Consider the following 19963-nt stretch of genomic DNA (forward strand, 5'->3'; position numbering starts at 1 on the left):
CTCCTTTAAAAAAGTGGAGGTTTAAGTCCTATCAGCCAAAGCAAGAAAGTTAATGAAATTTATCATCCATCTTTAGGTAAGGTGGAAGAATGCCACGATAAGAAAACTCAACATAAGCTTTAAATTGATCTCCATTCTAGTAAAGACGGCTTACAAAAGGAAATGAAAGGTTAGTTTATTTAAATTAATCCCATGTATTTGGGACATAGAGCTTCCTACGATATTCATCATGGCACATCTTAAGAGCTCTTGCATTTCCCACATATAAAACCAATCATTAAAGTTACTCAAATCTCATGCCCCATATGACATCTAGTCAAGATTAAATCAGGTGTTAGGCTTTAGTGGGCGATACCCAGATCCTACAAGCTAATAGTGGCATTTAGCTTTAAGGTAGGTGTTGAGGAGCATCTACAAATCAGGTTCTGAAGTTAAATGCTCTAGAATCAATCATATAGAGACATTATTGTATTGAAAGTTTTTGTTATTTCCAGGCAAAATAAAATTCAAATTGTAATGCTAGTTAAAGGCAGAAGGTAATGGTTGAATAAATTCAGTTTCTCTGAATGTCTGAACTACTGTCTTATTCTAGTGATAATTGACTTAGTAATATCCAAATTAAACAAATCCACTTTTAGGTTAACAGTGGGCCTAAGACTAGATTTGAACCAAATGTAAATTTTGTTGAGGCTTCCCTGAAATGTATTCATATTTCCTGCATGTTTCTGAGTGTTCTTCTCATTTCTTCGTTAGCAACTTCAATAAAGCTGTTCTCGCTGTGGAAATAGAAATGCCCAAAAGTAGCTATTGGTGCAGTTATCTGGGGAATTTTAATAAAGTAACTTATCTGACCTCGGTAAAAAATCATTTAAGAGACTTTTCATGGAATTTCTTACTGAAAATGTCTCACAGCTATGGTAACATTTTGAATTTAATTACTACATACTATTTAATACTAACTAAAGAGAGAACGTTGCTTCCACAGTTCAGATCTTGGAGAGTGCTGTTTTCTGTTTGCAGAACTGTGTTGTCTTTCTGCTGGAGTTTATGTCATACTCATAAAAATACAGAAATACTGCATTAATTCCAGATTTGTTTTTCTTCAAATCTGGTTGATTAGACTGGACAATGCATGTACATTAAATAGAAAATTATGTCTCTTATGATTTTCTCCTGATTTGCACTGCTTTCTTGGTAAAAGAGAGAGTAATTTCCTAGATTTCTGGATTGTGATGATTAACGTACAGTTCTTTAGCTATTTTTTCCTAGTGTCTCGATTGTTTTGACTATAAATGCCTACTTTAAGGATTTCTATAGGGCAAAATAGAATTATAACCTTGTAACTTATGCAAGATAGTGTTAGCTAATTTTGGTTGTTAATTGATATGAGATCATAAGTAGCCAAACTAATTTATTTAAATAAGGTTTTTAGTTCTATTGCCTTACCAATTTGCCAGATGGATCTAATTATCTAAAATGTATATTATCTAATTTAATTGTAGTGTTGCTGGAGAACCACCTATTCCAGATCTACTTCTCACATCTTGTGATGTTTTTCACAGATGCACATGAGCCCAATAAAGGTGTACAGAAGAAGGGTCTGCCTTTACTGTAGGCAACTCTTGGCCTTATTATCTCACATAATTGACACTATCACAAAAGTGGTGTTTATTCTACTGGTATAGGTCGCTACCATAACCATATGCTATAGCTTTGAATGGTGGTTTCCAACAGACAATAAATATTGTTTCATCATGCTGCATTTTGTGGATTTTGTAAGTATGAAATGGTAATTTCTAATTGACTAATAGATATCTGGGTAGCAGCAGAACATGGGGCTTCTCTGTCATTTTTTCACTTAGAGGAGAAACGTGTGGCGCAGTTGTCTCTGTGCAGCCTGTACATTTACAAAACATACGTTCTGTTTCCTTGAACAGTAATTTCAGTAAAGGAAGAAGGAATCATTTATAAATAAAGTTAGGTAAGATCTTATCTTTGACTACTGCTTGCCTGGCAGTACTGTAACTTTCTGAGGAGCCTTTTCTCCTGAGTGTTTATTTGTTAACCATAAAGTCAGAACACTTCCATCTTTAAAACTGTTAAAATCATTAATGCTGCTTCATTGTTGTTATTATAAAGTACATACTATGGTTAGAGAAGGTACAGGGTAGAGTGCTTGAAGTGTGTAAGGGGGTAGGGCATCTGCCTTATGAGTAGGGACTAAAGAAGCTGGCACTCCTCTGTGTAGAAAGGAAAAAGCTGAGGTAAGATATGGTCAAGATTTATCAAACAGTGAAAGAAGTAGAGAAGATAGATACACAGCTCTTATTCATTAGGTCCTGTAATCTAAGAACAGGCTGATGCTCACTGCAGCAATTATCCAAACAGACCAAAGAGATTAAAGGAGCAGCTGAACTTGGTTATTTATTAACAACAGAAATTGTGGTGGCATACAGTTTCAGCATGTTTGGAAAGGGGGTAAGCATCTTTATGGCTACAAGTCCATAAATGACTATTACAGGGTAGGGTTGCACCTGTAACTGTGGCAGTACAATCAGTGTTTGACCTAGGGAAGAGAGAAGAATTGATTACTGGAGGTGGCTGGGCTCTCACGTTCTCTCTTAAGGTGTTTGTTTTTTGTTTTGTTTTGCTTTGTTTTCTCACTGGCAGAAACTGAGTGGTGACCTAGAGGGGCTTGGTTCACCCATAGTGTATTTCTTATGTTGAGAGCTCAGCTCAAAGGCATGTGAACTCATGAGTCAAGTTTTTTTATTTGATTTTTTTTCCACTAGCTTAGTATCAACTTTAAAAGAGATTAAAAAATTTAAAAAGTAAGATTTGAAAAATCTGAGGACTCTTTTGTTTTTTTTTGTTGGTAGTAAATTGAAGTTAGTGTGTTTCTACAAGGTTTAAGCTCTAGAAAATTAAATTGTGTACTTATTTTTGAGCACTTTGAGGTATTAAGTTAGTATAGATGTTACTCTGAAATGTAATATTCAGGTAGGAAGGCTGGATGTGTAGATATTTCTTAATTGCTTTTTTGTTGTTGTTGTTAACTACTGTGATATTTTGTTCATTTGTTTTACATTTAGCCATAACTCACCGAAATCAGTTCAGAGCCTGTGTAACTCTGTATATTGTTCTCACGTTGTAATGCTATTTGGACATCGCGTGCTTGAGTTCTTCTTTAATAGTGCAATAACCACTTACCCTTTTTTTAAAAAAAGGTAGAAATACCAAGATTTGGTGTTTGTGTTTATATTTCCACTAAGTTGTCTTCTTTCAATGATGCTTCTTCTGAAACTGAATTTGAGTATATAAAAAATCTGCACGTGAAAAGTCAGGCCCAAAGTTTTATGAGTTGAGTTATGATGCCTTCTTTAACTCTTTGGGAAGTGAAATGGGAGCCAAAAATTGAAAAGTTACTGGTATCATTCAAATGAAGTTTCAAATGACAAATTATTGTTACATCTTTTACCACGCTGTTTCATATAAACTCACAAACCATCTGTATGGCTTTAAAGATTGTATGTTTAGCTGTAGTTAGAAATGCTTTGTTATTTACAAATGTAACTCTTTATTTTTCAGGTTTCCAAACTGTGTGTGCAAGTAATGCCACTTATAGCCATTGTTATCCTGTTTAAAGAAGGTAAGAGCTATAATTGAAGAGAACAAATAACAGACACTAGTGATAGCCTTTTGTCATTTTAAAATATCAAAAGGTATTACAAAGTCAAATATTCAGAGTCTATTGTTATCCTGTGAGGCTTACTTAATCTACTTAGTTTCTTAAAGATGAAGAAGGGGTTACAAAATGCTGTGACTACTACAATGAAAAAAAAGTCTTCTAAAAGCATGGAGATGGTACTAATTTTTAATCCTAACAGATGCAGGCTGCTTTTTCAGAACCAAATAAGATTGTTCTGGTTTGTTAGCTTCATATTGTAATAAGTACTGAGTTAAAAATCTGACTGCAAACAAGGTGAAAATCCAAAAAAAGGAAAAAGCCTGAATGTGCTTTGGTTTTATACTACTTTGATATGTGATTTTAGGAAGTACTGGTTAGCTTACAGATAGAGTTAGAACTTCAAAGCTCACATGACAATAATCTGTGGTGCTGCGTTTGATGTTATCTTTATTATATAAGCAGAAAAGGCTAGTATTGTACGACAATAAATAAGGTACCTAATAGTGCTCAGAGGTTCTACTAAAACACCTTGCTGTTTGAGAAGAAAAAAAGGCAACAAACAAATGTATTACTCTAGTAGTATTTTATTTGGTTCTTGTAACATTTCCCACTAATAAGAGTATTGTCTTACTACACCTTCTAAAAAAAACACCAGACCCAAAAAGCTTTGTGAATCTCGTTTGTTCTCTTTACCTCACCTGAAAGGCAGGAGTAAGTAAGAGACCTAACATGTCCATCAGTAAGGACTCAAGGAAATAGTTAACTGAACTGAGATCCAGTTCAGTTAATTCAGTCATTCGATACTGGGGTAATTGACAGGGGTGTGGTATGGTGTGTTTGTGTGTTCCGTTTTCTGTTTTATAAATGGGTGTTCATAGTCTTAATTGTGGAGTGGCAAAAGCCTGACAAAACAAATACTTACTCATATGTGGTTCTACATTTCCTCATAGTCTCATGAAGGTGAGTAGATTTTTTTTTTTTGGTTCAGTTTTGAGAGGGTAAGATAAGATAAATAAACCACATTGGTCTCATATGTCTTTGTTAAAGGTCACACTTGGCAGTAGTCTAAAAAATATGCTGAACAATGTTTCAGCCTCCAGAAAACAGTTCAGGTCCTTCCTTCCAAGAACACACCTTCTATCACCTAGGACAGTTCTCTAGCTGCACTCATTCTCCTTGGTTAACTAATAATGACTGTAATTTTTTGCACCTTTTCCATTTGTCATAACAATACTGTTTTTATGATGAGCTTGATAAGTCTATGAAACATACAGTTCCTGCAATAGTAGGGTAAGAGTCTCAGTCCAGGAGGTCCCTTTCAGTCCCAAATTGTTGACTAGAGACTTAGAAAATGTGAGAGAGGGAGAAAAAAAAAAAAAAAAAAAAGAATAGGACTCTTCAGCATTCTTGTTAGGACATTTGTATGGGGAACAGGGCAAAGATCCTGAGTTCAAGCTTCCAGTGCCAGGTGACTGTTTAATATAAATACTCTGTCTTGTTTACACAGAAAGCTAGGAGAGGCTGTGGGGGGCAGTGATCCAGCAACTGATATAAAATAAAACAACAGTGCGATTAATCAAAACGGCTAGGGTAATAAAATATGGCCACTGATTCAAGTCCACAAAGCATGAAGAATATACGAAGTTTTAAGTGCCATAAGTATATCTCAGCAGCTCTGCAGTGCTTTAGTAAGTCAGCAACTTCTAGTATTAAATTCCTTGTGACATCTGTATACCTTCACTAGCAGTGCCTGTTAATCTTGTAAGCCTTGCATTGGGTGTGATGGGAAACATACCAAAATCACTCTGTGTACCAGCAACACACCAAAAAGAAGTTTACCAATGTTTAAGTAGCCACCACCAACTCCCAATGTCACGTATTCTAAACTAATTATTCCCTTGTATACCTGTGTTTCAGCCTGCAAACACCAGTATACTCTCACAGAACGTTGTACTGAACTCATCACCATCCATTTTAAAACTCAGCAGAGGAAATTTTTGTATTTCATCTAGAGAACTAGAAAGGCATTCCTTTTTGTTCTTCGGTTTCTAAAGTAGTAAGTATCTTCACTGATTTTTCTTGTCCCTATTTCGTTTTTGCATGTTGCAGTACATGCTTTAAACTACTTGCCATCTTCCTTGCTTTTAAGCAGCCCTGGTAACAAAAGCATTCTGTCAGGTTCTGTTCTGAGTGCTGCAGAAGCCTTTTTCCATCTTACACCTATTTTCAATCTCCCTTTTTATAGCACATCTACGTGTTACAAGCGTCATATTGTGTTTCCTTTCTTCCATTCACTTCTAAGAAATGTATCCATACTCTGCAATTCCACAATCAAAATCTATTTGAGGTGCCAGCCTCAACTAAGGTTCTCTCTTGTTTTTAACTGGCCATTCTGGAATACAAGCTGTGCAATTTTATACTGCCTCTTCTGTTATAAGTGGCTTTACAATTTCTTATAAAAACACCATGTAATTATTCCAATATTCATTCTGTATTTCTTTATCAGTTTTTCAAAGTATATCTGCTGACACTTCCTAAAATATTTTTTCATGTTCTTCCACCTATTCTGTGTTACCACTGGGCTTGAAAACAAGCAGAAAGTTTGTAGACCTGAACGTGTGGAATGATTCACTTAGGGCAGGGGATGTGCTTTGGAACATGCTGAAATACATTTTCTCCCCAGACTACTCTTACTAGTTAAGTTTGTAGTGTGGCCTTTTCTCATTTTTAGGAAGGGGCTAAATACCTGAAGGAGGATGGAGAATAAACTTCCAAGAAGATCAATTCTTGATTTCCCATTCTCCCAAAATCAGAGAAAAGAACAGTCGTAGCAGAGTAAGCTTCCAACAACCCATGAAAAAAATTGAATATTTTAATTACATATTTAACATATCTAGAGGTAGTGGAAATCTGTTTCCAGTGCTAGCATACTTACTATTTTTCTTCTAGACCAGTGGTATGAAATGAGTAATCATCGATATGTGTATTTGACTATGTTTTTCAGATGAATAACCCATGCACTAGCTTTTGAACTTACTTTTTGTATTTAATAGTTTAGATTAAATTCTCAACAGCTTAATGGCAAAAGGCTATGTAAAATAATGTCAATCAGAACAAGGAATTTATTTTTAAATAGGATTTATGTATCACCAATGCTGATATTCTATAGAAACAAATTCTAGAAAATCTACTGTAAACAATTGCAGGAATTAACTAATATTTTACATTATTGAGATACACATTATCCCTCCTTTTTGAATAAGCATTTTGTTTGCTTTTGTTTTCTAGGTATCTTTCCTCACTTTCTCCTTCTGGAGGGGGAAGTTTGTTTTGTATTAATCATCACAGTTTATTTTATTTGTCTTTCTACAAATATTTTGCAAAACATAGTTCTCTGAATATGGAGCTATTTAGCTTGTATCTTGTTTGCATCTATGAACAACGGAGAATGTTGTTAATCACTTTTAACAAGCATAACTGTAAATCTCCTACGCTGATTACTACTAAGGATTTCCTTGAAACCACAGCTTTTCCTATAACTTTATAGTTGAACATTGCTGTAATAATGTTATCAAGAATCTCAGGTGCTGTTTGTTACCTCAATTTTTCTTTTGATAAACTTTCTTAACTAATACAATTTGCTTGTGTTTGTTTCTCCCCTAAAAAAAGTCACAACCTTACATTTTCTGTTCCTTACTTAGGGAATAAGATGAACTGTATTCATTGATTCGAATGCAGCGAATACTTAGATTTTACATCTGAGGTACTTAATATCTAGAATGAGGAAATCTGAACTCTATTTCCTTTTGCTTGAAATCAGATGAGGAATGAGAATAATTTTCTACCCAACACTGTCATCTCTGCTTAGAAACAGTTAATAATCATGTAACCCTGTCAGTGCTTATGAGCTACCAAGGAAACTGAAATTGGACAGGATTAGTAGAATGAATAGAAAACTGCTGACAGAGGCATGTTGGCCCAAACTTGTGATGGAGGGAGAACAGATGAAGCATTTCTTTATACAGAAATCTTCTAGCTCCTTTGCAGTCATGCGCTGATGCTGTCTTACGATGATACATTCCATGTGTTGTCCTGCTCATATGAATGATCTTCTGCATGACCCTGGATGAACCTTTGGTGATTTAGTTGAAGCTATTATATGTGACTGTGTACCTTTATATTAAATTTCTCTTGGGAACTTTGAATAATATATGGAACATTTTGCTAAGGGAAATTGATCCTTCTTAGTTTTGTTCCAAGGCTGTGTAAATTATATGCAAGTGGATCAAGATATTTGGGGTAGTGATCCGTTAGACTGTAATTTTTCCCATTATCCTATTAATCTATTAGGAAAGAGAGAAACTTGGACAATTATCTTATGAGATTTTTGGCTCTATGTACTTTATTTTTCTACGAACAGGGAAGTGTACCAAAATCCATTATAGAAATGTTCTGCATTTTGGTTTGATTATTTGGAAGCCATGATGACTCTTCCTTCTGTGGAAGAGAAGTCCGGTGCTTAATGTTGACCCAGTAGGAGCTTTAGAATGAAGTCTGGAGATTCTGTTTATCTACAGTAGCTATGACCAGTAACAGAGTGATCCTTGGTCATGAGAATCAGAATAAATTAAGTTGAAAGGAATGTCAGGATGTCATCTAGTCCAGCCCCCACTGAAAGCAGATCATACTAGTTTTGCATGCTCAGGGCTTGTCCACATGAATTTTGAGCACTTCAAGGATGGAGGTTTCACAACCCATCTCTGAAACTTTTTCCAGCATTCAACCACTCTCATGGCAGCATTTTTTTTCCAGATAACTAACCAGAATTTTCCTGTGGTGATGATCTTCATGTCCATTGTCTCTCGTGCTGTCACTTCATCTCCAAAAAGAGTCTGGCTCACTCTTCTTTATACCATCCCATTAGGTAGACATCAGCCTTTTCTCATCAAGGCCGAACAAGCCCAGTTCTCCCAGTTTGGGAGTATTGGTTGACAGTCGGCTGAATGTGAGCCAGCAGGGTGCTCAGGCGGCCAAGAAGGCCAGCAGCATCCTGGCTTGCATAAGAAACAGCGTGGCCAGCAGGTCCAGGGAAGTGATTGTCCCCCTGTACTCGGCTCTGGTGAGGCCGCACCTCGAGTACTGCGTTCAGTTTTGGGCCCCTCGCTACAAGAAGGACATGGAGGTGCTCGAGCGAGTCCAGAGAAGGGCTACGAAGCTGGTGAGGGGTCTGGAGACAAGTCTTATGAGGAGCGGCTGAGGGAGCTGGGACTGTTTAGCCTGGAGAAGAGGAGGCTCAGGGGCGACCTTATTGCACTCTACAGGTACCTGAAAGGAGGCTGTAGCGAGGTGGGGGTTGGTCTATTCTCCCACGTGCCTGGTGACAGGACGAGAGGGAATGGGCTAAAGTTGCGCCAGGGGAGGTTTAGGTTGGATATTAGGAAGAACTTCTTTCCTGAACGGGTTGTTAGTCACTGGAATAGGCTGTCCAGGGAAGTGGTGGAGTCACCATCCCTGGAGGTCTTTAAAAGACGTTTAGATGTAGAGCTTAGGGATATGGTTTAGTGGAAGATTTGTTAGCGCTAGGTCGGAGGTTGGACTCGGTGATCTTGGAGGTCTCTTCCAACCTAGACTATTCTGTGATTCTGTGTGATTCTCACATGTCATGTGAACATAGACTATAAACTGAATTCTGCCTCTAGGAAGATGAACCAAAGAGTCATTTATCACCATCTGTAGATATGTTGCTTGCTGCTGCATTTTGTACCAGTAGAAGGAAACCTTTTAAGGCTTGTTTTCATTCATAGGTTCAAGATACAAGATGTTAGACTAGCTATCCATCCGTATTCTTTCCATCGTTGTTGAAGTGTGGATTTTGGGCATAGCACACAGATCTCTCACTCCATCAACCCACATCTTGGTCGTCTTTTACAAATTTGGGGTTACATTGAACTGAAACAGTTACCATAAGGATAGTATTTTGAGAACAAATTTAATTCATATGTTCATGGCTCAGATCAGTTCTTGAAATCTGCCAAAGGCTGGAGTGAAGACAGAAGTGGTTCGTCTCTTTGATTTATTTCATCTCTGGAAAACAGCTGAGAAAGCACTCTTGAAGGAACTCATTCCAATAGAGGCAATTTGAGAGGTGGAATTAAAAAAAAAAAAAAAAAAAAAAAAAAAGATGGGATTGGTGGAAATAAAGGCATTGGTAGCAGCAGGGCATGACTGGAAGTTAAGGATAGATCATGAAAATAAAAGAGCAAACTGTAATTACTGTGTGACGGGCAAATGGTCACAGAAATCACTGTGTACATCTTAACAGGCTCAGGGTTTTGTGGATCTAAGTCATCGAGGAACAGGAAATTACTTCTTTTTAGCTCCACAGTAATTTATTTGTGGGCAAGATAAGAAGAAAAAATAATACAAATATTGGAAGAGAGGAGTCCTGGAAACCATTGAGTTGCATTTCTGTGGAGTAGCAGGGGGAAATCATTGGTAGAAAGGGGAGGAGAAATTTGCACATCAGCCACTGTTTTGAATAATGAAATATTTATTCCCTAGGAGAAGAAAAACAGAAACAATAGAGCTGTGTTTATAGTAAAATGGTCATTTGTCCGGACTCTGATTTCTGGTTCATCAGTACCTCTTTGTGAGAGGTACTTCCGTGAAATATGCCTTTGTTTCAAATGGAATGCATACAGGGGCGTATAGTGCAAGGAGTCTCAGTTGGACAGGCTTAAACAAACAATAAGACAGTGCAAGGGCTGAAATTAAAATGTGTATATACTTTTATTTCTGTGCCATGTTCTATTCATTACCTGATTAAAGCACAAACCAAAACAGTACGTCTTGAAGCTTCCAACCAGATGAGTTACAGCTATGTTAAGTTCTTTTAAAGCAAAATGCAACATCTTTCAAAAGGCAATTACCACACTTTTCATTCTGATTGTTTGACTTGGTTCTAAATGATGGAAATAATCTGCAAAGCTCTTTCTATTTTTGTTTGTTCACAAGGACGAACACCAGTTTTTTTTGTCGTTTCCCAGACCACTGAGCCCAGCAATCCAGGGTTATACTTAGAGGTGGTAACAGAGATGACTTCGGGGCACTTTCAGTGCAATACCTCTATGTTCTCGACAGGCCATCTGCTTGCCCAGAGGCTGCAATAATTTTTCTTCTCTCCATGCCGCATTATTATTTGTTGGGAGCAATTAGGAACTGGGAATCTTGTATTAAAACATTTTTGTTGGTCGTGTTGTGATGGCAGTGTGTTTTAAGGCTTCCTTTCTCTGCCACAGAACCACAGCATAGCCTAGTCATAGCAGAAGATTTTGATCACAAGGAGACCTAGGAATAGGGATTTGTTTCTGCTTCAGTGCCTTTTTTCCTGCAGTAAATCTTTTCTCTTCCATTTGCTAAACATAAGGGTCAAGAACATTTCTCCAGATTCCTTGCCAGTTTAGTTCACGTTTGGAAACCAATTGGCTGCATCCCACCTTTCTGTTTCAACAAAATGAAAAAAAAAAATATAACAAAATTTAGCTGTTCATAAACACTGACAACCACGGGGATGAGCAGATGGTGTCACATGCTCTCTGGCATGGATCGAATCCTTCCTCTCACCAATGGGTCTTTAAAAATCTCTCTCTCACTCCCGGGGTGATGCTACCTTTCCTTCGCATCATCACAGTATACTGTGAAGAATACTAGTGTTGTCTTTCAATATCATTCAAAATATCAAGGAAAAGCAATGTTTTCTGATCATCAGCAGGTATGGACATACGTAAGTGCAACATCTTAGCAGATAAATCATGAAAGATTTGTCCTGCAATATGGTGGTTTCTGCTTGTTGGAACAGTTAGAGAGGAAGTTATAAGCTTGAGCCTCTTTAAATAGAAAGAGGTTTGAAATCCTTTATTTTTTTTTAACCAAGGAAAATGGCATATAATTAAAAAGATTATGAATAAAATAAGAGCTTTAAAATAGTTGATTTTAGAAATATTTTCAGCCTAATTCACATTCAGTTTTGAACTAACAGATATGTTTTGAATGAAACAAAATGAAACAAAAAAGTTGCTGTGTTTTAATTGTTGTGCTGTATGCAATACATCTAAAACGTTGGGAGCCAAAACATTCCTCAGTTTTATGCTTACATATTACAGCTATTTGTTACAACAAAGGCATAATGTTAAGATGGTAATTTAGACATAGGATTCATTATTAGCATTAAAGGCCTCACTGAGGTCTGCAATAATGCTGTAAAATTATATTGCTGTATAAGCTTCCAAGCACAGATGTGGGGAAGAAAAGGATGAAAGCTGCAGGTATCTCATCCTGTTTGGGTGAGGTGCAGTACTGGTGGAGTTACTTGTCTTTAAAGCATACAGCAAGAGAAACATTACTAACAGGCCACTTTATATCTGCTGTGCGATAAAGATCCTGTAAATGTTTTTCTTAAGTTATAAAAGAGGGTGTATCCTCACAGCATGAAACCGTGAGCTATCACAAGATCTTAATTCTTGTCTTACCCGTCAGAAGGGATCTGCTGGAGTTCATTTGCTTCTTTTCTGCCAGAACAGATGGCACAGAGGCAAAAGGTGCTGGAATAAGTGAGGTCAAGTCAGCAGAGCAGTCAGGTAATTGTAAAGACACTGTTTCATTATGTGACAAGTAAGGACATGATACTGATAGTGACTCAGAAATTGTTTTGTAATCCATGCTGTACTGCAAGTATTGATTAGAAATAACCCTCAAAAACTTGACTCCAAATTGTAATTAGGTGTGAAATATCATACAAACCCTGAGGCATCTGTGAAATGGTGTGCAAGTGGTATTAGTGTGGCTGTTGTGTAGAGAATAGCAACTGAGTTATACACAGGAGTTGCTGAAATGCTTTTAAGTCGCATAGTAAACATGAAATCAAACATACCTTACCCTGTGACTTCTGGTGTATAATGTGTGGTTATAGCTTATGTTGATCAAACCATGCATTTAAGGAATTACACGATTAGTGTAATCAGTAAGAAAGCATTGTCATCTGTTTCTTAAGCATCGTTGATGAGCTTCTCACAAAGTGAGTGTCCCACATCTACATAGCTGGAAACATTTACATAGATACCTTCCATACGTTGTATGCCAAATGAGTGAGTATGGTGCCTAGCACACGTAGATGTCACCATTTGGGGTGTTCTGCATGGTCATGATTGACTCCACTTTTAAAGGATATTGTGAGTTTTGCTGGGTCACGAAACTCTCTAAGTGCAGGAAACTGAATCTTAAATTACTCTGGTGTTCTTGATCATTAATGTTGCTTGCCTTATGGGAGTCTAAAAAAGGAGTGTTCGTATGAGAACAGACCACTTTTGGACTAGGGTCTCTAAGGCTCCTTATCCCAGAGGCAAAAACCTGGAAAACTTCTGGTCCCAGGCTTTGAGTAGAAGTACGAATGAAAATCTTTGTCCAGTTTGCCCTCGAGAAGTCAGTCACATTTCCATTCCCTGTAGGTTTCAAAATAAATTTTAAAATATTTATACACTATCACAAAATACTTTGTTTAAAGGAAATTGGTATTTTTTCAATGCTAAAACTTCTGAACATCCCCAGCAAGTCTTCTCATGTATAGGCCTTAATCTTGCAGTCTGATACTGGCTTCTGTTTACTTCAAGACTGCCGTGTAGTTTCACTAGTTCTGACCAATTTTACAACTGCATTAACAGACAAGAAGATACATGTGTGTGTATGTATATTCTCTATGTATAGGCCAGTCAACCAGTCACACAGGCTTTGTCTAGTACAGAGGATTTGTCACTCCTAGTTAAAGTGGCATCAGAATTCTTTCCCAAGAAGGGCATTAAAGCTTGTCAATTCTGTTACAGCTGTGATGTAAAAAGTGACCATGAAGGTCTGTGGAAATTGTGGTGACTTTATAGGGGGTATTTATTGTGCGTAGAGAGGAACTGCACAATATGGTGGTTTTTTTTTGTTTGTTTTTCTTTTTTTTTTTTTTCTTTCACCAGACTTAGGCAACAAAATTCAGCCAGACTGGGTTTATGTTATTTCTCATGTCCTTTTGGTAATGGTTGGCCAAGCACGTGCCCCTGGGGAGGCTTCAGAGGATGGTTCTTGATCATTAATGTACGTTTGCCAGAAAGTGCAGCTATCCAGGAAATTTTATTTGGCTAAGAGTGCAACAGTTTCTTGGTGCTGTAGGTGCTTGATTTACTCGTCAAGAAAACTACAGTTAAGGCTCTGACTTGTCTGTTGTAGACTTATCCCTTGGAGTTTAGTGGTTGTGTTTACCTCTCAAATTTTGACTAATTTGGGGTCTGCAGCAATGCCAACTAGCACTGAAAATCAAGGAACTGTACTACTATACTGCTTTTCATGCACTGCTGCTGTGAAAAAAAAAGCTAAAAGACCTACTATGGTATTATTATTATTTCTACTAGCTAACATTTCATACAGTTGCAGATTCTAATAAGGTTAAAGACCAAATAAAAAGCAAATCAATCATTCAAGGTTTAAGAGACTCGTGATTTATGATTCTCTCTTAGGGCATTGCATTAAGAAGTTAGTTAATTCTTCTGTGCCATCAAGGCAGAGGTGGAGTAATGAGTGTTGATGTCTTATTTGTGTTTGCAAGTCAGCCCTCTCATTTCGTGTGATTTCTTCTTTTGGCTGGGTTGACTTTCATCGCTGAGGTAGTTTGAAATACCTGACTGATGCTTGTGCCACAGTGCGGTGGTTGGTGAATAACCTAATTTCCCAATCATAGTTGTAGTGATGCTTTCTTTTTTTTAAAAAAAATAAAAAATAAAAATGGTGAAATTAGGATGGGAATTTAACCACGGAATGAAGAAACTGGTAGTGACTTCCTAGAATCACAGAATAGTCTAGGTTGGAAGAGACCACCAAGATCACCGAGTCCAACCTCTGACCTAGCGCTAACAAATCTTCCACTAAACCATATCCCTAAGCTCTACATCTAAACGTCTTCTAAAGACCTCCAGGGATGGTGACTCCACCACTTCCCTGGACAGCCTATTCCAGTGACTAACAACCCGTTCAGGAAAGAAGTTCTTCCTAATATCCAACCTAAACCTCCCCTGGCGCAACTTTAGCCCATTCCCTCTCGTCCTGTCACCAGGCACGTGGGAGAATAGACCAACCCCCACCTCGCTACAGCCTCCTTTCAGGTACCTGTAGAGTGCAATAAGGTCGCCCCTGAGCCTCCTCTTCTCCAGGCTAAACAGTCCCAGCTCCCTCAGCCGCTCCTCATAAGACTTGTTCTCCAGACCCCTCACCAGCTTCGTAGCCCTTCTCTGGACTCGCTCGAGCACCTCCATGTCCTTCTTGTAGCGAGGGGCCCAAAACTGAATGCAGTACTCGAGGTGCGGCCTCACCAGAGCCGAGTACAGGGGGACAATCACTTCCCTGGACCTGCTGGCCACGCTGTTTCTTATGCAAGCCAGGATGCTGCTGGCCTTCTTGGCTGCCTGAGCACACTGCTGGCTCACATTCAGCCGACTGTCAACCAATACTCTCAGGTCTTTCTCTGACAGGCAGCTTTCTAACCACACATCTCCCAGCCTGTAGCTCTGTTTGGGGTTGTTGGGCCCCAGGTGCAGGACCCGGCACTTGGCCTTGTTGAACTTCATACCGTTGGCCTCGGCCCATCGGTCCAGCCTATCCAGATCCTCCTGCAGAGCCTTCCGACCCTCAATCAGATTGGCACACGTACCTAACCTGGTGTCATCTGCAAACTTGCTGAGGGCGCACTCGATCCCCTCATCCAGATCACCGATGAAGATGTTAAAGAGGACTGGCCCCAGTACTGAGCCCTGGGGGACTCCACTAGTGACCGGCCTCCAACTGGATTTGACTCCATTCACCACAACTCTCTGGGCCCGGCCATCCAGCCAGCTCTTAACCCAATGAAGTGTACGCCAGTCCAAGCCATGAGCATTCAGTTTCCTGAGGAGAATGCTGTGGGGAACGGTGTCAAATGCCTTACTGAAGTCAAGGTAGACCACGTCCACAGCCTTTCCCTCATCCACTAAGCATGTCACCTTGTTCTTTGTGAGATAGTGGGAGGACTTCAGTGAGGCTTAAATAGAGGATTAACTCTGTCCGTCTCTACAGGGATAAACTTCCTGTTTGTCATGCATACTTTTAAACATCTCCTTCTAAGAGAGAAGGAAAGGGTTGTAGATACGTGACCCTGCGTAACAAACCCTATAGTAACAAGCTCATGTGGAGGGACCTGTGCTGAGCATCCAGATTTCCTGTGTGATGTTTGAAGGGCATCAGGCGCTGGGTGCCACACAACTCTCTGGTTTTCAAATGACCCTCCAGCCCATCTAGTCTACCAGCCATCTGTATAGAGAAACTGCCTTTGAAGCCCACTAAAGATCTGAATAAATATTTCAGTTCTTCTTATCACTGGTATAAGAACAGATGCTTGATAAAGACAATTCCCTTCTTAATCTTCATGCTTGATTCACTCTTAGGCAAAAATCACTGGATCATGTCATAGGCTGAAATTTGCCTTGGCAATCCATGCAGTTTTCGTCTATTTACAGTGGCAGGACTGGATTCTCCCCCAGCCATGCCTGTAAATGTCAGTGCACTGATATTTAGGTGTCATCTACCCAAAACGTCATCAATTGAAGAGGCTTTAGCTTTTGCCTATATGCAGACCCCTGGATTCATGAGTACAATTTGGAAATCATCTGTACGTGTGACTAGGAATGGTAAGGGCTTGGGGAGCTGAAGAAAACAAAAATTGACCACTTATACTGTGCATGACTACTTAGGAAGAAGGTTTCTTAATAGCATATACATCATTTTTTTTCCAGCAATAGTTGCCTGGAGGATGGGAGGTATAGATTATGTGTCAAAATGAATATACAAATGTCACAAATTACTGTGATGCAGCCATGATTGTCTAAGTATTCTATAAGGAGATAAAGATTTTTTTTATTCCAAAAATTTTTACTACTTTGTATAGTTTCCCTGGAAAGATTAGGAACTTCATGGACACAGAACACTGGCTGTTCTCTGCCTTTTGAGATACACCTCGAAAAGATGGTATAAGTGAACTGTGGACCACAGATGAAGCAGTGTGTTCCAAAAGGGATATATTAGAAAAAAGCAGAAGAGGGGAATTTCAGTTCAGAGCAAGAGTACGCTGCCCTCTTATTGTATAATTTTACATAGTTTGGATCAGATAATATTACTACTGGACTTTATTTCATTGCATACACAAAGTCAAACTCTTTTCTTTGTCAAATCTGTGCTATTCCATTAATAGATGAGCAGGAAGATCTGTAGCAAAGTGAATGTTTGTAAGTGCTAAACCCAGCTCAGATGCGTGGTAAGGCTCATCATGGGATGAGTGTGAATCCTCATTAAGGTAAAACTCATCTGTTAATAAAAATGTATCTCAAAGAATGCTGTGTGTTGAACATACGTGCATAATAAAAACATTACAGAACAAAATATTTGGGGGCATTTAAATCATACTGGAAAATGTGGTATCTTTAACAGCATTTTATATCAAATGAAGCATCGGAGGTATAACTGACAACAAAATGTGGTAAGATCAGGGCAAATCAACTCTGTCTCTCTACCTATCTACTTTCACTCATAAACCAAAGTTTTTACAGGTCCATCTTAGCCAGGTAGAGAAAGCAGGTTAAAAAACTGCTTTGTCTCACCACAAGTGTATAAAACAGCTGAATGAAAGTGGTTCTGTAAATAGAAGTAAAACAACAGATGAGCACAACCTTCAAATTACTGGGCTACAAAGGAGTAAATGAACAAAGATTTTATTACTGAGATTATTGTAGAATTCAGTCTGTATTTTTTTTTTTTTTACTCTTGCTGACTTAAGAGAAATATGAAAATACACGGCAATTTGCAAGAAATCTATATAACTTCTGTAAGCTGAGATTCATAATAAGTTAATATGGGTATAATGTGAATGAGAATCCCTAGCATTACATATTCCTACTGTATATCCATTGATGTTGTGCTTTGCTATAAATGTTTTTAAAAAGCATTGGACTTGGAAGCTTAATTATGTATTGAATTAGTATGTCCTTACTCAAGTCTGTTGAACTTGAGGCTGCTTGAAGTTTCCACAACAGAAAAGTGATCCTAACAATGAGTAAGTCAGGGTAGTTAGAGTAACGTGATAAATCAGGCTAGTTACAGCAGTGACTATCTTCCCAGCATGCTGCTGTTTGCTTGGTTGTAGCAATGTCTTCTAAGAGAAGTCCGTGATCCATATCAGGATTTTCCAACTGAAATCCTGTATCGTAAGTACATTGTTCATGACACCGGATTAACAGCACTGGCTTTATAACTGGCTTTTTGGTTCACCTCCCTACAAAAATGTAGTCTGTGAAATAATTTTAGGAACTTCTCTGCAATATGTATTTGAAAGGATTTCACATTAGAATTGGAGTTAACCATTTTTTTAAAAAAAAGTTTTACTGCAATGCAATCATAGCATGAAGAAATCTTAATGAATTTGATAGAAGTTATGCAATTCAGGTTGCTTACGCCATGTACTTCTGCATATATTGTCTTTTGTGTATTTAAATGGTCAATAAAATCAACACATTTGTAATTTAAGTTCAAAGGGCTCCTGTGAGTCAGTACTCAGGAGATCTAGTTCCAGTTGCTTCATTTGTCAGATTTTCGTGACCTCATTCACATTACTCTATCTTTTGTTGCCTCAACAGAATGGCTTTGAAATTAACATCAAACCAGTTACTTCTTCCCCAAGCTTTATCCACCCATCTTTGAGGCCTAAGGGGTAATTAATTCTAAATAATCCTTGTAGCGGGGTTGGGAAGGAATAGCATAGATTTTGCAGCATCATTCAGAAAAAGCTACTGGGGAGAAAAATGCAAAGGTTTCACATTGAAAATAGAGGTTGTCTTGACACCTTGATGTTGAATAGCGATTCCTCTCAGTGTGTGACAGCAAGTTCCCCAGACAATCAAACCTATGTAACCTTTGTTGAATAGACTTTTTCAACACTGGAAGATAGTCCTAGCTATGCAACCACTTCATAGGCTGTTTATTTATGCTGAATGGCATTTGTTTGTGCAAACCATAAGGTGACCAAAGCTAAAAATCCAGAGTTCTAGGTTTCTTATTTTTAATGGGAAGAAACTTCATGTTATAATATCTTTGACTTAGTTGAACTATGTAGTTAAGGAGTAATTTGTTTTTATCGTAGCATAAAATCTGGGTCAGCAGTGTAGTAAAAGATCTTTTAAGCCAAATCAGAGAATGGTTATATGCTGTGGTATTAAAAAACCCTCTTGGTGCTAGAATGCTTTAAGGAAAATTGGCACTGTTCTTTTGCGCAGTTCCTCTGCACAGACAAGCCTCTCTGACCTTGTAGTAGCTTTCGCCAAAGTGTTAATGATTCAAGAACTGTAACATTGCAGGATCAAATTAGTTATGCTTTAATGCCTTTGGAGGGTACTTTGGTTCTGTACCAGGCTCTCCCAGACCTGCCGCTCTGACATGGCTACGCATTAAAGTAAGGAGGTGTGACTTAGAAATGTGTTATGCGTAGTTAAAATTGTACTAGGACTAGGGCCTTCCAGTTAAATTATCCAAACTTCTCATTAAATTATCTATCTTTTTGGAATCCCTGTGTAAATCAGTAGTTTGTCCAGCTGTATAGTTTGAACTCTTGATCTCTGAAGGGCAGAATCCCAAATTCCTCAGCAGGAAACCTGGGACTGTATTCTGGCTCTGGCTGCAGGGACATGCTCCAGCCGCATCCCTGCGAACATCAGGGCAGGCCTGGGGGGCACACCCACCCTGTGCATCACCCTGCTCCATGTTGGAGGAAGTTTGAGGAAGGGGAACAGGGAGGCAGTTCTAGAGGACACTGCTGGGGAGAGCAGCACTACAAGGTTTTTTGAGAGCGCTGATCAGCCTGCTCTGCAGCTTAGATGTATCCAAAGACAGGTAGTATGTGTAGAAAACCTGGCTATTCATATTCCCTACATGAAACCTTTGAAGTGCTGCTGGGCCCCTTCAAATATCTAGTTTAAAATCTAGATACAGTTTTGACCTTTTCTTACTATGTTCTATATTTTAATCATAGCAAAGTCTTTTCTGATCGTATCTTTGTATATTTACAAAGAGAAATACTTATTTTTTAATGCTTATTGCATGAGCAAATTAAATTGTTCTTTTGATGAAGAAGGATGATGTCAGGGCAATGCCACTAACAACTTTGTT

Source organism: Oxyura jamaicensis, chromosome 4 (genome assembly GCF_011077185.1).
Source record: "Oxyura jamaicensis isolate SHBP4307 breed ruddy duck chromosome 4, BPBGC_Ojam_1.0, whole genome shotgun sequence".
In the NCBI taxonomy this organism is placed as follows: Eukaryota; Metazoa; Chordata; class Aves; order Anseriformes; family Anatidae; genus Oxyura; species Oxyura jamaicensis.